The following is a 22,819-nucleotide window of genomic DNA, read 5'->3' as shown; positions in this document are numbered from 1 at the left end:
GTCTGCATGCTTTTATGCATTGAGTTACTGCCACATGATGGGCTGATTAGATATTTGCATTAACGAGCAGGTGTACCTATAAAGCAGCCGGTGAGTGTGTGTGTCATTGATAATGACGATAGAGGGGGTTGCAGGAGTCAGAGAAGTGGCCGTGGATTGTTCAAGTTGGTAGACTGGGCCATGCTGAAGGACTCATCAGGGGATCTGAATGATAACGCCTCAGGTGTCACAGAGTACATAAAAACAGTCGTAGATGAGTGTGTCCACGCAAAATCAGTCAGTTTTCCCCAACCAGAAGCCTTGGATGAACCGCATCTGCTGAGGGCCAGACCAGTGGCATTCATGGCAATCATGTTAAAAACGAGAAGCGCAGGGGTGATCTTTGGAAAGCCATCTCACAAGCGACATGAGAGTTCCAGACCAAGCTTGAATCACTCCGAGGGTGTTCGACAGCTGTGGCTGGGCTTGAATACTATCACACCCTATAAAGTGAAACCAGGCGACGTATGTGACATGGTCTCACTCTGAGATAAGTGCAATGCCTTTTTCGCTGGCTTTCGATAGAAAAAAACGGGGAGGAGCCTCCGTGATCTCTCATGTCCTCCAGGAGGGGGAACCCATGGAAAGTGTGAGGTCCAGTCGGAGAACCTGGCTGAGTACTAAAGATCTGTGCTGATCCCTGGCTGGAGAACTGAGGAATATCTTTAACCTCTTGGTTTGACAGTCTGAAGTATCCACCTGCTTCAAACAGGCTTCAGTTGTACCGGTGTTTAAGAATAACGTGATAACCTGCCTCAGTGACTATCATCCAGTACATTTACATCCTCAGTGATGAAGTGTTTTGAGAAGTTGGTGATGAAGCATATTAACTCCTGCCAGAGAAGTGAATTGGATCAACTCCAATTTGCCTTCTGGAGTAACAGGTCCTGAGCAGGTGCCATTTCATTGGCCTTTCTCTCAACCCCGGAACAGCTGAACAGCAAAGCCGCATACATCGAAAAGCTCTTAATTGACAACACCCTGGCATTCAATACTACCACCCCCTGAAAACTAATAATTAACCTTCAAGATCTTGGTTCCATACCTCCGCGTGCAACTGAATCCTCGATTTCCTCACTTGCAGACCCCAGTCAGTTTGGAAGGGCAACGACATCTCCTCCACCATCTCCCTCAGCCCAGGTGCACCACCAGGTTGTATGGTTAGCTGCTGCCCTACTCACTTTATACTTATGACTGTGAGGCTAAACACAGCTCCAAGGCCATTTAAAGTTTGATGACAACACCACAGTTCGAATCAAGGGTGGTAATGAATTAACATGTAGGAGGGAGATTGAAAATCTGGCTGAGTGGTGTCATAACAACAACCTCTCACTCAATGTCAGCCAGACGAAGGAGCTGATTATTGACTTCAGGTGGAGGAAACCAGACTTCCAGGTGCCGGTACTTACTGGGAGATCAGAGCTGGAGAAGGTGGGCAACTTTAAATTCCTCAGTGTTATCATTTATGAAGAAAGCACGGCAGTGCCTCTACTCTCTTGTAAGTTTGGAAAGATTTGGCATGTCACCTAAAACTTTGCCAAACTTCTATAGATGTGTAGTGGAGAGTGTATTATCTGCTTGCATCATGGCTGAATATGGGTGTAGTGAACTACATATACCTGTCTGGACACACCCCCTGCTGACTGCTCCTGTGGCTCCTCCCACAGACCCCGGTATAAAGGCGATCTGAGGCCTGACGCTCGGCCTCAGTTTCCAGGATGCAGTATGGTGGTCACTCACTGCTTGTTCCTTCTTCCAGTCAATAAAAGCCGATATCTCGCCTTACGTCTCAGAGTGAGTTATTGGTGGTGTATCAATGGGAACACCAAAGGCCTTGAATGGAGGAGCCTATAAAATGTAGTGTTTATGGCCCAGTTCATCATGGGTAAAACCCTCCCTACCACTGAGCACATCTACATGGAGCGCTATCGCAGGAAAGCAGCATCCATCATTGAGGACCCTTCTATCCAGGCCATGCCCTCTTCTCTCTGATGCCATCAGGAAGAAGGTACAGGAGTTTCAGGGCCCACACCACCAGATTCAGGAACAATAATTACCCTTCAACCACCAGGCTCCTGAAATAGAGGAATAACTTCACTTGCCCAACACTGAACTGTTCCACATAACTGGACTCACTTTCAGAGACCCTTCATCTCATGTTCTCAATATTTATTGCTCATTTATTTATTTATTATTACGATTTGCTTTCAGTTTGTTGCCTTTTGCACATTGGCTGTTGTCGGTCCAGTCGGCCGTGGCCTTTCAGTGTTTCTGTTGTGTTCCTTCTATTTATTGTGATTGCCCGTAAGGAAAGGAATCTCAGGCTTATACAAGGTGCCACATACATATGTACTTCGATAATAAACGTGCTCTGGACTCTATTCGGTTTCAGAGCCGCTGATTTTAATCAGTCATATGTGATTAGGTAGCCTTTTGCCATGACAGTTTGAGAAAAAAGATGAAAGAGCTGCTGAAAAATTAAAACATCCCGTTTCTTGGACCAAGTGATAGAAAATTAGAAGCCTGAAAACCTGGGCCCTGAATTTTTCAACATTTTACTGAATTTAAAGGGTTCAAAGCCTCCTGTAGTTCTGTGGATTTCATGAATGGAGTCGGAGGTAACACTGGCTTTTACCAGTTCCCTATCTCGTAACACCAGCGCTGCAGCCTGCAAGGTAATCTGGGACCTCTCCCGATGCCGTGCTCTCTGTGTTGGGAGCTCATTAGCAAAGTTATAATGAGGAGAAGTGCCAGTGGATTCCCCAAATCCCATGACTTATGTTCCCAATCCAATGAGGGCTACTTGGAATGAAATGAGACGAAGCTGTTGCCGATGTCACCGGGAAGTGCTTCGCTTTAGAGATTCGTAGCACCCTGAACATCACTAAAGACACAGAATATCTGCCAAGAGTTCTTCCTGGCTTGGATTGACCTTGTCCTGAAGGACCTGTACACCTATTTTTCATTTCCATAAGGCCATAGGACATAGGAGCAGAATTAGGGCTCTCGGTCTGTTGAGTCTGTTGTGTGATTCCATCATGGCAGATTTATTAGCCCTCTCAATCCCATTCTCCTGCCTTTTCCCCATAACCTTTGACACCCTGAACAACCAGGAAGCTACCAACTCTGTTTTAAATGTACTGAGTGACTTGGCTTCCACAGCTGTCTATGGCAATGAATTCCACAGATTCACTATTCCTTGCTAAAGAAGTTCCACCTCATCTCCGTTAGAAGTAGATGTCCCTCTTTTCTGAGCCTGTGCCCTCTATTCCTAAACTCGCCCACTATAGGAGATATCCTTCCCACGTCTACTCTATCTAGGCTTTTCAATATTTATAGATTTCAATGAGGTCCCTCCCATCATTCTTCTGAACTGCAGCAAGCACAGGCCGTGAGCCACCAAACATTAACCCTTTCTTTCCTGGAACCATTTTCGTGAACCTCCACTAATGCCTCTCCAATGCTAGCGCACCTCAATTACATGGGGTGATGTGGAATTCTGAGTGCCAGTTACTGGATCATTTTTAAAGATTGTTCTGTGTTTAGGTTGAATGGGGTTTGAACAACACATAATTCAAAATCATATGCTCAAATCTATTATTGAAGTATGTATACCATACCAATGGAGAAGAGAGAAGTGTGTCAACAGTTTTGTAAGGAATATCCTACAAAATATTAACAGATCCAAAGTGTTTATGGGTGACCAATGTCCTGTAAAAAAATCTAACAAGAACTTATGTTTTTACTCACTTCCATCTTTGTGATGCAACTTCTGCCACTGCCCGCGTGTTACAAGTTAATCTATTCAGCAGCGTAGCTGTGTCACAAAGCCAAACACACCTCCTCTGTGTAAAGGCTGGAACTGACAACCAGAGGGAGCCAGCACAGACTCAGATGAATTGATTCTGATGTGCACTGTGAACATCCAAGACAGAACAGTACAGGCCCTTCAGCCCACAACGATGAGCTGACCTTCTCACCTACTGAAACATCAATCAAATCCTTCCCTCCTACGTAGCCCCCCACCCATTTTTCTTTTATCCCTTTTCCTATCTGAGAGTTTCTAAAATGTCCCTAATGTACCTGGCTCTGCCACCACCCACCTCTCTGTTTATAAAAAAACTTAACCCTGACATGTCCCCCCACCATACCTTCTTCCAATCACCTCAACAATACGGCCCCTTGTGTTCATCATTTTTGCCCTGGGGAGAAAGGTCTGTAGCTATCTATTCCCCTTATTATCTTGTACACTTCCATCAAGATACCTTACATCCTCCTTCACTCCAAAGAGAAAAGCCCTGGCTCTTCACCCAACCTCTCTTCATAAGACATGCTCTCTAATCTAGGGAGCATCCTGACAAGCCTCCTGAGCACTGTACAGTGAGTCCAACATGGAATGGAGGGTGGATCTCCCTGGAACTAAGTAAATAGCTTAGTGGAAGTTTTGGATCCAGGTGTGGGTGAAAGCAGTTTGCTTTGAAACTCCTGACTATTTACCATCTATGATGAGTCAACCTGTAGTTGGGGAAGAGATGAACCCATCCTGTTAGAGTGTTTGAGGCAACTTATTTTTAATTCATTCTTTCTTCTCTTCTAATATTTGTATACTGTATTTGTATATCTGTGTACTTGTAACTGTGACACTGTAATTTCCCTTGGCATTTATAAAGTATCTATCTATCTCTCTATCCAATCGGAAAACATCTGTGAGATCAGGAGCCAAAAACTTGCTCTGTCTAGATTTCTAAGTGGAAAATTTCATGACCGTACAAATCAAAGAGAACCTGTCACAACTTTTTTCACGTTAAATCTTCTGTCAAATAGCCATTTGTGAAAGTTCAGTCTCATAAAAATTACTACTTCATGAAAACATCTAAATGCTGAACGTACTTGCATGTTGTGACAGAGCAGAGGAACTGGGATCTATCGATATCTTTCTGATAGCCATGCCCCAGCTCACCAGTCCACAAACAGCTGACAATTAATTTCCCCCCTCACACCCCCGCTGCCTGAAACTTCCGTACACTTTCAAAACGTTTAGTTATTTCTATTTATTTAGAGGTACAGCGCGGAACAGACCTCTCCGACCCAACGAGCCACACTTGTCCAGCAACCAACCTATTTAACCCAAGACCAATCACAGGACAAGCTGCCAATTAACCTACTGTCTTTGGACTTTGGGAGAAAACCAGAGCAGCTGCAGGAAGCCCATGCACTACCGGGAAAAATGTAAAAACTTCCTTGCAGAGGACACTGGGATTGAACTCTGAACTTTGGAATGTAATAGTGTAGTGCTGTAAACACAGTTAGAACAAAATGCTGGAAAGTAACGGGAAATAAATATAAAATGCAGTCATAATTTTACTTACGGTGGCACTAATTGCTGATTTAAGTGACCACTTTTTGGTGGCTAATGAAACAAAGGAAGCAACTAAATATTTGGCTATTTTCTGGTAAACAATCACTGCAAACAGTGGCCTGTGGCTTCCCTGTCTGAGATGAGCTGAACTGCCTGTATTTGTGGCTGGAGTCTCCTTGGAGCAGGATGGTTGGAGCATGTTGGGGCTGTAGTTACTGCAGACAATTCAATACAGTGGAACTGAGGCGAGACAAGGAAAAATCCGGGCTTTGATGGATTTAAGATCCGAGGCAAACTGGAAAGGTTTGGTGCGGGCTGAATCGAGGAGGCGGAATCCAAACCCGAGGGCTAGGAATGACCCGCGGTTTGGAGGATTTAAGTGGTGGACCAGATTGAAATGGTCGGGGTTGGAGGAGAGAGATCAGGTCGCTGCTTCATGAGATTTGCACGGCTCTCTGCTGGACGAGGCTGCGGCCTGCAGCGAGTGGACTTCTGGGCTGGCTGCAGTGATGCCCGGCATTGCGAACTGAAGCTCTGAATGCTGTCTGCTTGCTTTATCTGTTGTTTTTTTTGTCTCTGCTCACTGGGAGTTTGGACGTCTCCTTTCGTTTTTAATATGTTCCATTAGGGTTCTTTGTTTTGTGGTTGCCTGTAAGGAGACAGATCTCAGAGGCTGTATAAAGGACGCATAGTTTGATCGTAAAATGTACTTCGAACTTTGAACTTTAGACTCTATCCTGTGCCATCAAAGAGTCACTATTTTGATTGACCATATATTGTGGAATTACAGAGCTTTTCAGCCGGCTGTGGAGATGATCTTTTCTACAAAGTCCAGAGTTCCTCCAGCATTTTGCATATCTTGATCAAGATTGTCAGCAACATCCCTTGTGTTTGTCTCAGTAGTTTCTAACTCTTGTTCTTTGCCTTGTAAACTGTTCTTCCCTTGCACATCTGAAATATCTGAAACAAGATTGGGAAGATTCCATCAGAGGAAGCAGGAGGTCACCCTTTCTTCGGCCCACCCCTCCTCTCAACAAGGCCATCTGAAAACTCCACGTTGGAGCTGGTGGACAGTGGTTACCTCCTTCCACTATGAGTTATTGATGAAAGAGAGCACTCAAATCAAAAACAATTCAGAGGTACGCATTATATACAGCTGATGCTAAGTCACAGAGTTATAGACCTCTAGTTGTAGTCCCAGCCAACCTCAGTGGAGCAAGTCTGTTTGCATTTACCCTCTCTATGCCCCTCATAATTTTGTATACCTCTATCAATCTTCTATGTTCCAAGTAATAAAGCCCTAATCTATTCAATCTTTCCTTGTAGCTCAGATCCTTTAGACTGGGCAGCATCCTTGCAAATTTTCTCTGTTCTCTTTCAGCCTTACTTACATCTATCCTGCAGGTAGGTGACCAAAACTGCACACAATACTCCAAATAAGGTGGTGGTAGAGGCAGATACATTAGAGACATTTAAGAGGTGCTTAGATAAACCCAGGGACGAAAGAAGAACGGAGGGCTGTATAAGAGGGGAAGGTTAGAATTGATCTTACAGTAGGTTAGAAGGTCAGCACAGCTTTGTGGCCTGAAAGTCCTGTTCATTTCTACGCTCCGCATTCCAATTATTGATCTTAATGTTCTGCGAGTCCATGTGAGCATTTCAAGCCATTTTATCTTTTACATTTCTGGTCACCTCACTTCCTCACAGCCTGAATGGATCAAACACTAACATTCACCAGTGCCAAAGTGGATAGAAAAATCAGTAAATTCGAGCAGGAGTAGGTTATTCAGACCTTAGTCTGCCAAGGTTCAAAGTTCAAAGTTAATATATTACGTAAGTACCATATACAAATCTGAGACTCATTTTCTCGCGGGCATTCACAGTACATCTAAGAAACACAATAGAATCAGTGAAAGACCACACCCAACAAGATGGGCAAACAACCAATGTGCAAAAGATAACAAACTGCAAATACAGAAAGAAAACATAATTATAATAATAAGTAAATAAGCAAAAATTATTGAGAACATGAGATGAAGAGTTCTTGAAAGTGAATCCATAGGTTGTGGGAAAACTTCAGTGATGATCCATGTGAAGTTATCTCCTTTGATTTTGGAGCCTGACGGTTGAGGGATAATTGCTGTTCCTGAACCTGGTGGTGTGGGTCCTGAGGCTCCTGTACCTCCTTCCTGATGGCAGCAGTGAGAAGAGAGCATGGCCTGTGTGGTGGGAGGCCCTTGGTGATGGATGCTGCTTTCCTGCCACAAATCAATATGATCTTTGGTAATCCTCCATCTCAATACTATTGTCCCCATTCCTCTTGATGCACTTTGATGTCCCATGTGTTGAGAAATCTATTTGCTGCCTTCTCACATTTATTCAACAAGTTGGCCTCCAAAAAATCGGTGTTCAATTTGTGTAAGAAGTTTGTACGTGTTTCCCATGGCCGGGTGTTCCTCTGCCACACTAAAAAAAACCCACTTATTCCAAAACCCTGTTCCCCATCTGTAAGCCAATCTACAATCCTTGCAGCATGTGAATTTCCAGAGAGAATTCAATCATTAACTCAGTCACATCATCTGGGCACCAACATAGAGAACCTTCCAATGTTGTCTGCTGCCCTAAGCTGTTTCCTTTGTTCCCTACATTGCAAAATAAGTATTAATTTGGCAATTTGCATTGATTTCTACCATATTCTTATGTAATCAGTACTGAATAATATACAGACTGATGTGGGGTAGAGTAATTACTGAGGCTATTTGGATCTGACACAAAGGATTGAAAAGTTCAAAGTTCAAAGTACATTTATTATTAAAGTGTTTTAATTATAGGTAACCTTGCAATTCATCTTCTTGCAGTCAGCCACAAAACAAGGAAACACAATAGAGCCCATTAAGCCAACCTTCCCCCAACACACACAACAATGGCCGTCAAGCACCCAGTGTGGGACAAACAGAACAAATCGTACAAGCAATAAAGGAAAGAAAATGAATACCACACTGAACATTAACAGCACGCAGTCACGGTACCAGTTCAGCGCTGAGGAGGGTGAAGCCAGTCCAGGAGTCCGATGGCTGTTGGGCACAGTCATGGAACCAGTTCATCACTGAGGTACATGAAGCCAGACCAGGTGTCCGATGGATGCAGGCCATAGCCACGGAGCCAGCTCAGCAGTGAGGCGAGTGCTGATGGCCTACAGGCCACAGCTACAGAGTCAGTCATATAAGGCGTTGTTCCTCCAGCCTAAGTGTGGCCTCATCCCAACAGTGGAGGAGACCATGGATGGACAAATCGGAATGGGAATGGGAAGTGTAATTAAAATGGGAGATCCTGCTTGTTCTGGTGAATGGAGTGTAGGTACTTGGTGAAGCAGTCTCCCAATCTACATCGGGTCTCACCGATGTACAGGAGGCCACACTGGGAGAACCAAACACAGTAAATGACCCCAACAAACTCACAGGTAAAGTGTCCCCTCACCTGGAAGGACTGTTTCAGGTCCTGGACGGTAGTGAGAGGAGGTGCAGGGGCAGGTGTAGCACTTGCTCCACTTGCAAGGATAAGTGTCAGTAAGGACATCAGTGGGGAGGGATGAATGGACAAGGGAGTTGCATAGGGAGTGATCCCTGTGGAAAGCAGAAAGTGGGGGGAGGGGGAGAGAAAGATGTCCTTTGTGGTGGGATCCCATTGGAGATGGTGGAAGTTTCAGAGAATTATGTGCTGGACGTGGAGACTGGTGGGGTGGTAGGTGAGGACAAGAGGAACCCTGTCCCTGGTGGGATGGTGGGAGGATGAGGTAAGAGCAGACGTGTGTGAAATGGAAGAGATGCTGTTGAGGGCAGCGTTGATGGTGAAGGAAGGGAAGCCCCTTTCTCTGAAAAAGGAGGACACCTCAGTAGTTCTGGAATGAAAAGCCTCATCCTGAGAACAGATGTGGCAGAGGTGGAGGAACTGAGAGAAGGGGATGGCATTTTTACAAGCGATAGGGTGGGGATGTTTAGTCCAGGTAGCTGTGAGAATCAGTGGGTTTATTCTTTTTCTTTTCAAATCTTTTTATTATTATTATTATTACTCAATACTACACAGGTACATCAAAGTAACAACACTTACAATGCCTCAGAAAATTATCTTAAAGATTGAAAAGTTTTGTGAATAAAGAAACCCCTACTAAGCAAGAAAAGTGAGGGGATAAAAGAACCCATTCAGGGTACAACCCCGGAGCCACGCGTCATACAGAAAGCTTCTAAAAATAAACATCAAACCGCCAACAAGAAGAAAAAATATATCAAATCAAAATTTACACTTAGAGCGTCGAGGAAACCTATCAGTTAGCTGAAGTGATAGTATCATTCTATCATAAATGATAGAATCAGTGGGTTTATAAAAGATATCAGTAGATAGACTGTCTCCAGAGATGGAGACAGAGAAATTGAGAAAGAGGAGGGTGCTGTAGGAGATGGACCAGGTAAATTTGAGGGCAGGGTGGAAGTTGAAGGCAAAGTTAATGAGGTTGATGAGCTCCACATAGATGCCGGAAGCAGCTGAGAGATTTAGGATTCATGAAAGGAACCAGTCAATGGATAAAAGCATTTATGAATACATTGCAGAACTGTGCAAACTTCCCCACTATTGTAAATTTAGAGATGGACTTTCTGATGAATTAAAGGACAGGCTAGTACGTGGCATGCATAGTCAAAGCACTCAGAAGAGGCTACTGGCAGAAAAAGACCTAACCTTAGAACGGGCATTGACCATTGCAGTATCATTAGAGACTGCAACAAAGGAAATGGCAGAATTACAGAAAAATAGTTTAGAATGTGAAATGCACTAAATGTCCCTGAGTGGGGCTAAAAGCCAAAACTGGCAAATCCTCCCATGATGCAAATGACTTGGTTCAAAGAAAAATCTTGCAGTAAGTGTCACAGATAAGGCCACATAGAGGGAGTGAGCAAGTCAGACAAAAAGCACAACCAAAGAGAGTGAAAACCAAAGAAATGCATAAAGTGACTGAATGTGAAACTGAATCGGATAACACAGAGTCTGACAAAGGTGAGCTGTCATGTCTAGAACTGCATAGTATTTCTGAATCAGATCACAGAATCATATGGGATCACATTAGATGTGCCTGGTGTAAAACTGAGCCGGATACAGGGTCACCTTTGTCTATAATTTCAGAGGCTAGCTACAACAGACTATTTTCTAAGCCACCATTAGAGAAGACCTTGGTCACGCTAAAGACCTACGCAAGTAAAAAAGTGTCTCTCAAAGGCAAACTGAAAGTGAATGTGATGTCCGGAGGCCAAGCACAGCAATTAGAACTCTACGTATTGAAAAGTGGAGGGCCAGCACTTTTCAGATGTCAGTGGTTGAGAAAAACCCAACTAGACTGGCAATCAATCAAAGCTCTCAGTGTGTCATCAAAAGAAAGGGAACTATAGGCCAGTTGGCTTAACCTTAGTGGTTGGGAAACTGTTGGTGTCTATTATTGAGGATAAGGTTTCGGGGTACTTGGAGACTATTGATAAAGTAAGTCAAGGTCAACCTGATTTTAGTAAAGTGAAATCTCACCTAACAAATTTGTTGAAGTTCTTTGAGGAAGTAGCAAGCAAGGTGCTGAAAGGAGCAGCGGTGGATGTTATTTACTTGGGTTTTCAGAAGGCATTTGATAAGGCGCCACACATGAGGCTGCTTAATAAGATAAAATCCTAGGAAAGATCCTGGCATGGATAGAGGAGTAGCTGACAGGCAGGAGGAGGGGAGTGTGACTAAAGGTAGCCTTTTCTGATTGGCTGTCCGTGACTAGTGGTATTTGTCAGTGGTCAGTATTGGGATCGCTACTTTTCACATTGTTTATCAATGATTTTGATAATGGCTTTGTGGCAAAGTTTGCAGATGATACGAACATTGATGGAGGGGTAGGTAGTACTGAGGAAGCAATGTGATTGCAGCAGGACTTAGACAAATTGGAAGAATGGGCAAAAAGGTGGTAGATGGAATACAGTGTTGGGAAATGTATGACAATGCATTTTGGCTAGTAGTGGGGACTATTATCTAAATGGGGAGAAAGTTCGGGCAGCAGAGGTGCAGAGGGACTTAGGAGTCCTCATGCAAGACTCCCAGAAAGTTAATTTATACATTGAGTCTGTGGTGAAGAAGGCAAATGCAATGTTGACACTTATTTCAAAGGGAATAGAATATAAAAGCAAGGAGATGATGCTGAGGCTTTGAAAGACACTTGTCAGGCCATGCTTGGAGTATTCTCAGCAGTTCTGGGCCCATATCTCAGAAAGGATGTGTTGTCATTGGAGAGAGTCCAGAGGAAGTTCACGAGGATGATTCCGGGAATGAAGAGGTTAACATATGAGGAGAGTTTGGCAGCTTTGGGTCCGTACTCATTGGAATTTAGAAGAATGCTTGGGGATCTCTTTGAAACCTACCAAATGTTGAAAGGACTAGTAGGGTGGATGTGGAGAGAATGTTTTCTGTGGTGCGGGTATCCAAAACCAGAGGGCACAGCCTCAAAATTGAGCGGCAACCTTTTAGAGGTAAGGAGACATTTTTGCAGCCAGAGAGTAGTGAATCTGTGGAATGCTCTGCCACAGACTGCAGTAGAGGCCAAGTCTGTGGATATATTCAAAGCAGAAAATGATAATTTCCTGATTGATTGGGGCATCAAAGGATATGGTGAGAAGGCAGGTGTATGGGTTGAGTGGGATCCGAGATCAGCCATGATGGATTGATAGAGCAGACTCAATGGGCTGAATGGCCTAATTCTGCTCCTGAGTCTTACGGCCTTATGGGCTTCAAAGTGAGCATCAACCCAATGCTGTGTACTGTGCAGTATTCCTTGCCACAAATAGAAGACATTTTTGCATCTTTGGCAGGCGGGGAGAAGTTTTCAAAGATTGACTTGTCACAAGCCTATCTGCAAATGGAGATTGAGGAGTAAAGCAGGAAGTTCCTCACAATCATATCTTTATTGATAACTTGGTTGATGCATGCAGTAACGAGCTGTACCTGTATGCTGATGACTCCACAGTATTTAGAGCAGGAGAGGGTAATACAGGGGGAGCAGGCCTGAACAGGGACCTTGACAGGATGAAAGCCTGGGCAGACGACTGGAATGTCACCTTTGAACCTACTCAGTGCAAGGCGACTGTGATGTCTAGGAAGAGGAATCCATCTACCCCCGGCCTGTATTTTGGGAACTGCAAGCTGGATTTAAAGAAGGAGCTAGTAATCCTTGGTGTTAATATTGACAGCAAGTCGGTGTGGGGTAAACACCTTTCCACTATTTCAAACAAGGCTGGACAAAGGCTTGGAGCTCTGCGGAAAGTAGCATCCAAACTAGAGAAAGAGGGCAGAGCCACGGTTCACAAAGCCCAGGTACGAAGTATCATGGAGTATACCTCCTAATCTTGAATGAATGTCTCACAGAGCGTCCTCAGCCAGCTTGACTCCATTCAAAGAAAGGCTCTCAGGATTGTAGGTGTAGATGAAGCCACAGCTCGTGAGAAGCTGGCCATCAGTAGCTTACACCACAGACGACAAGTTGCTGCAGCTACTGTGCTGTACAAAATGCACACCAGCCACAGTCCTGCAGACCTTTGCGCCATGCTGCCTTCATCTTATGAGTGACGGCGCACCACACGATCAGGTTTATCTGTGCCTGCTCATGCTGTTTCTATGCCTGGTGCGAGAACCTGCACACTGGATAGAAGCTTTCTTCACTGTGCTATCAGAATTTGGATCAGCCTTCCAGAGGCTGTGGTTGGAAACATCTGCGACGATGGGGCCCAAGCCTTCAGGAGTCGAGTGCACAAACACCTCTCATCTCTGGGAGGGAAGTCACATGCTTCTTCATAAGCCATCGTGAAGGGGACCAGGATGGCAATGCTTGGTTGTTGGCAGGTAGAGTTAATACCTGACTTTCAAGAGCTCTTGTGAGTTATATTCTGGCTGGACTTAGTCCTCAAACTGCTGGAGAACAGTGTGGAAAGATCAGGTGCTGTTTTCTCCCGGTAGGGATTAATTTTTACTTCCAAGTGCTCCTGTTACATTTTGTCACTCTGTAACCTTATCTGTCAGTCTCTCTGAATTATGGAGGAGAACATGTGTATAAATGTCTCTCTCCAGCAGACTTCATCATGATCATCATGACTCCAGTATTTCTACTATTTTTAATGTTTCTTAATAGTACACATGATTTTTTAATGTTCTATCACTGAGCAGCAGTGAATCATCTGATTAGCCTATCAGAGTTCTCTTTGGGAACTAGTTGAGTTGATCAGCTTTTCTGATCTGGCTATTGTTCATGATTGCACTTGATAAAAAAAAAATGAACACTCACAAGGGACTGTTCCAGTATAATCATCTCTTCTTTGGTGCTGCATCAGCTCCAGCAATTTGGCAAGGAATAATGGACCAAATGCTCCAAGCTCTCCCAGGAACACAATGTTCCCTTGATGACATCATTGTGACTGGCAAGAATGATGAAGGGCACCTCCAGAAACTTGGTACAGTGCTTACCAGGCTGAGTGAGTATGGTGTGCGTGCAAAGAGAGAGAAAAGTGAGTTTTTCAGAAATGAAATCACATCTCGTGGACACGTCATTGACAAGTTTGGCTCACATGAGCCACAAGAGAAGGGGAAGCAGTGCTACAGGCACCCAAACCGAAAAAATGCGTCACAACTCAGGTCAAGCTACTAGCACTGGTCTCTCCCAAACGTTGTTACAGGGCTGTACCCATTGAAATCACTGTTGCAGACAGCAGCAAAATAGGAGCGGTCAGAAAGATGTGAAGGAGCATTCTAGAAAACTGAGTGACTAATAACATACTGCTCACCCAGTATGACCCATCCTTGCCCATCAGACTGGCGTGCGGTGTATCAGCTTATGGCATTAGTGCTGTTTTATCACACTCTATGAACGATGGATCTGAATGTCTGATTGCACTTGCTTCAAGATTACTGATGAGCACAGAACACAACTACACACAGAGCGACCGAGAGGCCCTTAGTCTACTATGGGAAATGAGCAAGCTCCACCGCTACCTCTATGGACAAAAGTTTACTCTGGTGGCAGAACACCAGCCCCCATATCCACTTTCAATCCCAGAAAGGGAATTCTAGTGATGTCTGTTACCTGGTTGCAAAGTTGGGCACTCTTTCTAGGAGCCCACACTTATGACATAGAGTTCAAGGGTACCAAACAAAACAGCAACACTGATGGCTTGTCACGTCTTCCACTGTTGGTAACTGAAGAAGGAAAGTCTTCATTTTGTGACCCAACAGATGTTCCACTCTGCATTGGTTGACCAGTTGCCGGTAACAAATTCTGAAATACAAAGGGAAACAAGGAATGAACCAACATTGTCAAAAGTCTATGAAATCACCATGCAAGGATGGCCAGCTCATGGTAATCCTATGTTTCCACAGCTCTTAGGGAGATCAGACCAATTGTCGGTATGTCAAAAAATGCTGATGTGTGGATCTCATGTTGTGGTTCCCTCTAAATTGCGCACCAGAGTGTTGGACAATCTGCATGAAAGACACCTGGATACAGTCAAGATGAAGAGTCTCACCTGGAGGTACATGTGGTGGCCGGGAATAGATAGATAAACAGATTGAAGACATAGCCAAAAGCCACTCGGGATGCCAAGAAGTTCAAAATGCACTCCAGCAGGCTCCATTACACTCGTGGGAGTGGCTATCCTCACCTTGGCAAAAACTTTGCTGGGCCATTCATGGACTCCATGTTTCTGATTGCTGTGGATGCTCATTCGAAGTGGCCTGAAGTCATACTACTTCAAATCTCTTACTATCTTTCCTTTCGGTTAGTCCTGACGAAGGGTCTCGGCCCAAAACGTTGACGGCGCTTCTCCCTATAGATGCTGCCTGGCCTGCTGTGTTCCACCAGCATTTTGTGTGTGTTGTTGTTTGAATTTCCAGCATCTGCAAATCTCCTCGTGTTTGCTCATACTACTTCAGTCAACCGCATTAGAAAAGACTGTTTCCGCTCTGAGGTCTATCCTCTCCAGAAATGGCTTACCAGAACAAACTGAGTCACAACGGGCCACAATGCACATCAGAAGAGTTCAACTATTTATGACGATAAATGGCATCAAACATTTCAAGTCAGCTCCTCACCATCCAGCAACGGAAAGCTTTGTCCAAACCTTCAAGAAGTACATTAAAGCACTGGACAAGGAGGACATTTCTCTACAGCACAAGGTAGACAACTTCCTTATTGCGTATCAGAACTCTGTTCATATGACGACAATGCTGTTAATGAATAGGAATCTGAGATCTCGCACAGACTCCTGAAACCAGATATACGGAGGGAAGTGCAGAATAAACAGTTCAGCTAGTTGCCAAGTAAATCAACAAGAAACTTTGAGGTTGGACAGGAAGTCCTAGTGCGTGATTACCAAGAAGACTGGTGGACATGCAGTAGGATAGCTACAAGAACTGGATTACTGACATACACAGTGGACGTTGGAGATCAGACATGGAGATACCATGTGGACTAGATACTGGATGCTCAGCCGAAGAACATATCCGTGTTGACTGCATCCAACAAGACGGACACGTTATCTCTCAATGATGATCACATCACTGACAGCAATGTGACTCCGGAAACAGAGAAAGTTGTCTTTGGCATCTGCCAAGCCTGTTGCCATTCCACAGGTCCAATGGTGCTATCCTGAAAGAAACAGAGCACTTCACCAAAAGACTGAACCTTTAGTAGAGTGAAGTTTGTTATGGACTGTTATTGTGAAAGGTGTTTATTTGAATATGGTTTGTTGAAGAGAAATTGAATGTTCTGTTACATATACAGTTTATCTGACATTAATCTAAAGGGGGATGAAGTGTAACGTATGAAACTATTTCTTTTAGTGCAATGACTCCCCTTAGCACTAATTATTGACTGATAATTTAACGCATACGCATTGATTTGAGGCTCTCTCTGCAAAGTGAATATACCAGTTAGCTTTTCCAAGTTTGTGCCTTTATTTATTTGATATGTAGTTGTACAGACACAACAGATTCCATTCCAGCTTCTCTGCTGGCTGATCTCGGTCCCAATGGTATTACAAGGTTGGGGTTTCAATGTGATTATGCCATTAGTTGAGTTGCATGTTTTCATGGACAGATCCAAAACATTGTCAGCACCTCAATTCAAAGAAAGGATCTTCTGAATTTATGAATAGGAGTGCACAAGAAGAACATACAAGTTGTAAGCACAAGAGTTTCTGCAGATGCTGGAAATCCAGAGTAAGACACATAAAACACTGGAGCAACTCACCAGGTCAGGTAGCATTTATTGTATATACCAATACAACTTATATTTTGTGTGGGTCGAGAATGTGGAATGAACTGTATGTCTTTGCTTATAGAGTCATGGACAACTACAGCATAGAAACAGGCCCTTCAGCCCATCGGGCCAGTGCCAAACTGTTATTCTGCCTAGTTTAATTGATCCACACCTGGACCACAGCTATCTATACCCATAGAGATCTTTAACTTAAGACATTAACTTGGCTTCTTGTGAGGCAGAGGCTGTTCTGAAGTTGGAAACGTAATGACTCTGATTCCTCAAATAGTTGTATGTCTCAGGGGAAGACGATGGTTCAGCATTGCCCTCTGGCCTCAGGGCATGATGTCATTGTCCTGAGGCCCATTTTCCTCTTTGTTTTATGTTGCTGGAGGTACTTCCGAGTTTAAGACACAGGAGCAGAATTAGGCTGTTTGTCTCTTTGAGTGGGCTCCATCATCTGGTCATGGCTGATTTATTATCCCTCTCAACCCCATTCCCTTGCCTTCTCCCCGTAAACTTTGATAGCTTTATTAATCAAGAACCTATCAACCCCCGCTTTCAATATACCCAATGACTTGGCTTGCACAGTCATTGGTGACAATGAAGTCGATGGAATCACAATCCCTGGCTGAAGCAATTCCTCCTCATCTCTGTTCTAAAGGAACGTCATTCTATTCTCAGGATGTGCCCTCTGGTCCGAGACTCACCCGCTATTGGGAACAGCCTCTCCACGTCTATTCTTTTAAGGCCTTTAAATATTCAGTAGATTTCGATGAGATTCCCCTCCCTCATTCTTCTAAAAACCAGTGAGTAGAGGCCCAGAGTCATCAAACGCTCCTTATATTTTTACACTTTCATTCATGGGCTCATTCTCATGAACTACGTCTGGACTCTCCATTGCCAGTGCGTCCTTTCTTAGAAAAGGGGTCCAAAAATGTTGACAACAGAGCATGGGATGCAATAGTCTTTGGAATGTAAGTAAGCATTACCTTGACACATTATCTCCTATACATCTGGAATCTATTTTCCAGAGCATCTGCTTTTTCTTGTCCCGCAAATAAAATGTACTTGTCACTGACTGAAACTGGTTTGAGCAGTATCCAACACAAAGCTGTCAGAACCAAGGAGACTAAAAACTTCACTATGTCTCATTTTATGACAACACCTCTTCAGCAATTTCAAAGAGTGTGTTTTTACACCAAGAGATGTGTGAATTGAAGTAACATATCCTTAGATTCTTTTTTTGACCCTATCTTTAATATCCCATCAATGTGGCTGTCAGAACTCCACAACCGTTCATGTCTATGCAGAGTTAAATGATTCTCTGTTACAAGAACGCATTGCATGTTTGCCATATAACTCCTAACTTGTCTATCTGCTGTGACACTTGATCATTTTGTACTAATGAAATTGTCAATATTGTTGATCCATGCTTCTATCTTGACGAGGTCTGGAGCAGATAGAAGTGGAGGGCTGGCATCAAGGAAGAATGTGCATTCTGAACAAATCTGAAGATTGAAGATCAAAGATGAGGCAGCACAGTTGTGTAGTGGTTAGTAAAGCGCCAACGACCGGAGGAAGTTTGATTCCTGCTGCTGACTGTATATATTGTATATATAAATGAGCATTTACGTTCTCCCGGTGTCCACGTGGGTTCCCTCTGGGAGCTCTGTTTTCCTCCCACGTCTCAAAGACATACAGGTTAGTAAGTTAATTGGGAGGTGCGGGTTCATTGTGTTGGAAGGGCCCCTTATTGCATTGTATTGTTAATATGAAGGGGGCACCATCCCATGCCAACTTTTCGTACATTTGCGGTGGCACAGTAGTACAGCAGCTAGCATAACACTACTTACAGCATCAGCAACCTGGGTTCCTTTCCCGTCGCTGTCTGAAAGGAGTTTGTTCATTCACCCTGCTTTCCCCAGCTACTCTGGTCTCAACAATAAGATCAGAAAACACAGGAGCAGAATTAGGCCTTTCAGCCCAATGAATCTGTTCCATCACGGCTGATTTATTATCCCTCTCAACCCCATTCTCCTGCCTTCTCCCTGTAACTTTTGACACCCCGACTAATCAAGAACCTATCATCCTCCGCTTCAAACATACCCAATGACTTGGCCTCCAACATTTGTCTGTGGCAATGATTTCCACAGATTCACCATGCTCTGGCTAAAGAAATTTTTCCTCATCTATGATCTAAACCAGGAGTTCCCAACCTGGGGCCCACAGGCCTCTTGCTTAATGGTATTGGTCCATGGCAAAGGACTGGTTGGGAACCTCTTTTCTAAAGGGGTTTCCTCTCCTATTCCACAGACATATGGGTTAGGAGGTTAATTGATCACCTGGGTGCAGTTGGGCCAAAGGGCATTTTACTGTGCTGGATCTTTAAACAAAATAATTTTTAAAATGTTGAGGGGCATGTGCACGTAACCAAGCAGACGACTCACTGAAAAATAAAGGCTGATATTCAAATTAGGGTCTGATATTAATGGCAAGATAGAACGACAAATCTATTGTAGAAATATTGACATGACAGTTATAGCCAGACTATCTGATCAAATCTGATCTGTCTGAACAAAAACACTCAAAAACTTCAACAGTCGTACTGTGAAGAGCATTCCGACAGACTGCATCACTGTCTGGTATGGAGGGGCTACTGCCCAGGACCGAAAGAAGCTGCATAACGTTGTAATTCTAGTCAGCTCCATCTTGGGCACTAGCCTACAGAGTACATCTTTAGGGAGCGGCGTCTCAGAAAGGCAGCGTCCATTATTAAGGTCCTCCAGCACCCAGGGCGTGCCCTTTTCTCACTGTTACCATCAGGTAGGAGGTACAGAAGCCTGAAGGCACACACTCAGCGTTTCAGGAACAGCTTCTTCCCTTCTGCCATCAAATTCCTAAATGGACATTGAAGCTTTGGACACTACCACACTTTTTTTAAATATACAGTATTTCTGTTTTTGCCCATTTTTAATAATCTATCCAATATACATAATTGATTTGTTTACTTATTATTATGTTTTATTTTATTTATTATTATTATTTTTTCTCTCAGCTAGATTATGTATCACATTGAACAGCTGCTGCTAAGTTAACAAATTTCACGTCACATGCCGGTGATAATAAACCTGATTCTGATTCAAGGGAAGCTGCCCTTTATATATTTAAACACATTTGCATGAAAGAACAAGGGAACGCACACCAGACCTCATCGAAGATTCAGCAGTTTCAAGTTTCAGGTTTCTGAGCCCCAAAATATCGATGCAATTATCAAGAAAACACAACAGTGGCTGTATTTCATTAGGAGATTGAGGAAACTTGCTATGTTACCAAAGATTCTCTTAAACCTCTACAGATGTACTGAGGAGAGCATTCTAACTGGTTGCATCAGCATCTGGTATGGAGGGGCCAGTACATAGGGTCAGAAAAAGCTGCAGAGGGTTGCAAACTCAGCCCGCACCATCACTGGCACTTACTGCCCCAGCATCGAGGACATCTTCAAATGGCGATGCCCCAAAAAGTCGCCGTCTATCACTAAGGACCCCCATCAGCTAGGACGTGTCCTCTTCTCATTGCTACATCAAGGAGGAGGAACAGGAGCCTGAAGACACTCACTAGATGATTAAAGAAAACAGCTTCTTCCCCACCATCGTCAGATTTCTGAATTGACAATAAACCCGTGAACACTACTCCAGAATATTGTTTCTCCTCTGTTATGCACTACTTAATTTAATTTTTATGCATATTTCTTAACGTAGATTATAATTTTTTGTTACTGTGTATTGTACTGTATTGCTGCTGCAAAACAATGAATTATATTAAGCCTAATTCTGATACATACTGACTCAGATTTGCATGAAGGGATGACAATAATTAAACTGACGCTGAATGAAAGCAACAATGAAAGTCCCGATGCTGCCACATGAGGGAGTTATAGTCTGTTTGAAAAACCTGCAGATGTTACTTTTGAGAAAGAAAAACAAAAGAGCTTTATCTGTCACATGTACATCATAAACGCAGTGAAATGCATTGTTTTGTGTCAACAGTCAACACGCTTCTCGTGCCAACATAGCGCGCCCACCGCTCGCTAACCCTAACTAAAAGTCTTTGGAATGGGGGGGGAGATGGGGGACCCCGGAGAAAACCCACGCAGTCACGGGGAGAGCGTGCAAACTCCTTACGGACAGCAGTGGGAACTGAACCCCGTTCGGCGATCGCCGCTGCTGTAAAGTAATTGTACTGACTGCTATGCTACTGTGCAAGAAGAGCATGGGCTCGTTGTCCATTCAGAAATTTGATGACGGTGGGGAGGAAGCTGTTCCTGAAGTGATGGGTATGTGTCTTCCATCCTGATACTTGACCCAGGCACTGCTTTATTTTGGCCTCCTTTACACTCCACCGTGAGTCTGGTCAGATAGTTGGTCTTCCTGGGTTATGTGTTCAACCAGTACCTCCTCTTTCACCCATGCACTCACTCTGGTGTCCCCAGAGATCCATCTCCAGCTCCCTCTTATTTCCTGCTTGTATACTGTCCTTCAGCAGCATCGTTCCAAAGTTCAAAGTAAATTTATTAACAAAGTACATATATGTCACCACTTAACACCCTGAGACTCATTTTCTTGCAAGCATTCACAGCAAATACAAAGAAGCGGCATAGAGTCCACGAAAAACCCCAGACAACAAAGTTGGTCAGCCAACCGGTGGGCAAAAGACAGCAAGCTTTGCAAGTACAAAAAAGAAACAGAAGACAAAATAATAATAATAAATAAATAAGTAATACATATCTAAATTCTACAGAGCTTTATTGTCATTTCTGAGGACGATGAGGTTGCAGTGCCTCTCCATTCAGTGCAAAACAGCAGAGTGGCAACTCAATTGCTGAAAACACTATAACTAAATTTAAAATAAATTCCAAGTTATTTAGAGTGACATCTAAGTTATAACTGAATTAAAAACAAATCACTCTAAAATTAAACAAAACAGTGGCTGTATCCACATTGTATCCCATTAAATAAATAAAATACGATTAAATATAAAACGGCATGAATAATTAAAGCTGAAATTTATGTTAAAGAAACAAAGAGTTCTGAAATCAAAGGAAGGTAGCTGCTCCTTTTAAACCCAAGCACTGCACATGCCCATGTATTGCACGTAGAGATTGTCCATGGTGCCTATCGACTATGGGAGGGTGGGGTCAGGGGGGAAACTTTATTCAGTTGCACGACGTCCCTGGGGAAAGGAAGCTGCTTTTCAGTTTGGCAGTCCGTGCAAAGATGTTTCTGTATCTCCTGCCAGACGGTAGGAGATTGAACAGGTGATTAATCAGGTGGGATGAGTCCATCACGACTTTGCCAGCCTGCTCTAGATATCGTGAGTTGTAGATGGTTTCTGTATCTAATAGTTGTGTCCCAGTGATGTTCTGGGCAGTTCTGGTCTTGTTGCAGCTACTGTACCATACTGTCATTCAGTAGGTCTCTATGCTCTCAATTACACATCAGTAAAGGTTTACCAGCAGCTTTTGGGGCAGCTTTGCTCTCTTTAACTCCTAAGATGGTATAGGCACTGTTGAGCCTTCCCTGCTATCAAGGAGGTGTTGGTGGTCCAAGGGAACTCCTCTGTGATGTTTACTCCAAAGCAGAGACCCTTTCCACTGCTTCACCATTTATAGGTAGTGGGGCTTGGTCATACCTTCCTGATTTCTTGAAATCAATAATTATTTCTTTGTTTTTTTATGTTCGGCGACAGGTTCTGGTTTTTGCACCATTCAGAGAGTTTCTGCACATCCCCTGTACGCTGTTTCGTTGTTATTTGTAATTAATCCAATCACTGTGGTGTCGTCTGCAATTTGATGATGGAGCTGGTGGGGCAGTTGCGGTTGAAATCAGTGCAGAGGAGTGGGCTCAGTACACAGCCCTGCGGTGTTCAGGGTCAGGGAGGGTGGTGTGTGCTTGCTTAGACTGACTGTCTCGGTTCGACTGGCAAGGAAGTCTAGAATCAGATGCAAATTGATGTACTGGGCCGTAGATGGTGGAGGTCAACGATCAAGTTGTTTGAGAGTATGCAGTTGAAGGCAGAACAGTAGTCAATAAAAATCATTCTGGCAT

Source organism: Hypanus sabinus, chromosome 10 (genome assembly GCF_030144855.1).
Source record: "Hypanus sabinus isolate sHypSab1 chromosome 10, sHypSab1.hap1, whole genome shotgun sequence".
NCBI lineage: Eukaryota > Metazoa > Chordata > Chondrichthyes > Myliobatiformes > Dasyatidae > Hypanus > Hypanus sabinus.
This window is presented reverse-complemented; position numbering follows the sequence as displayed.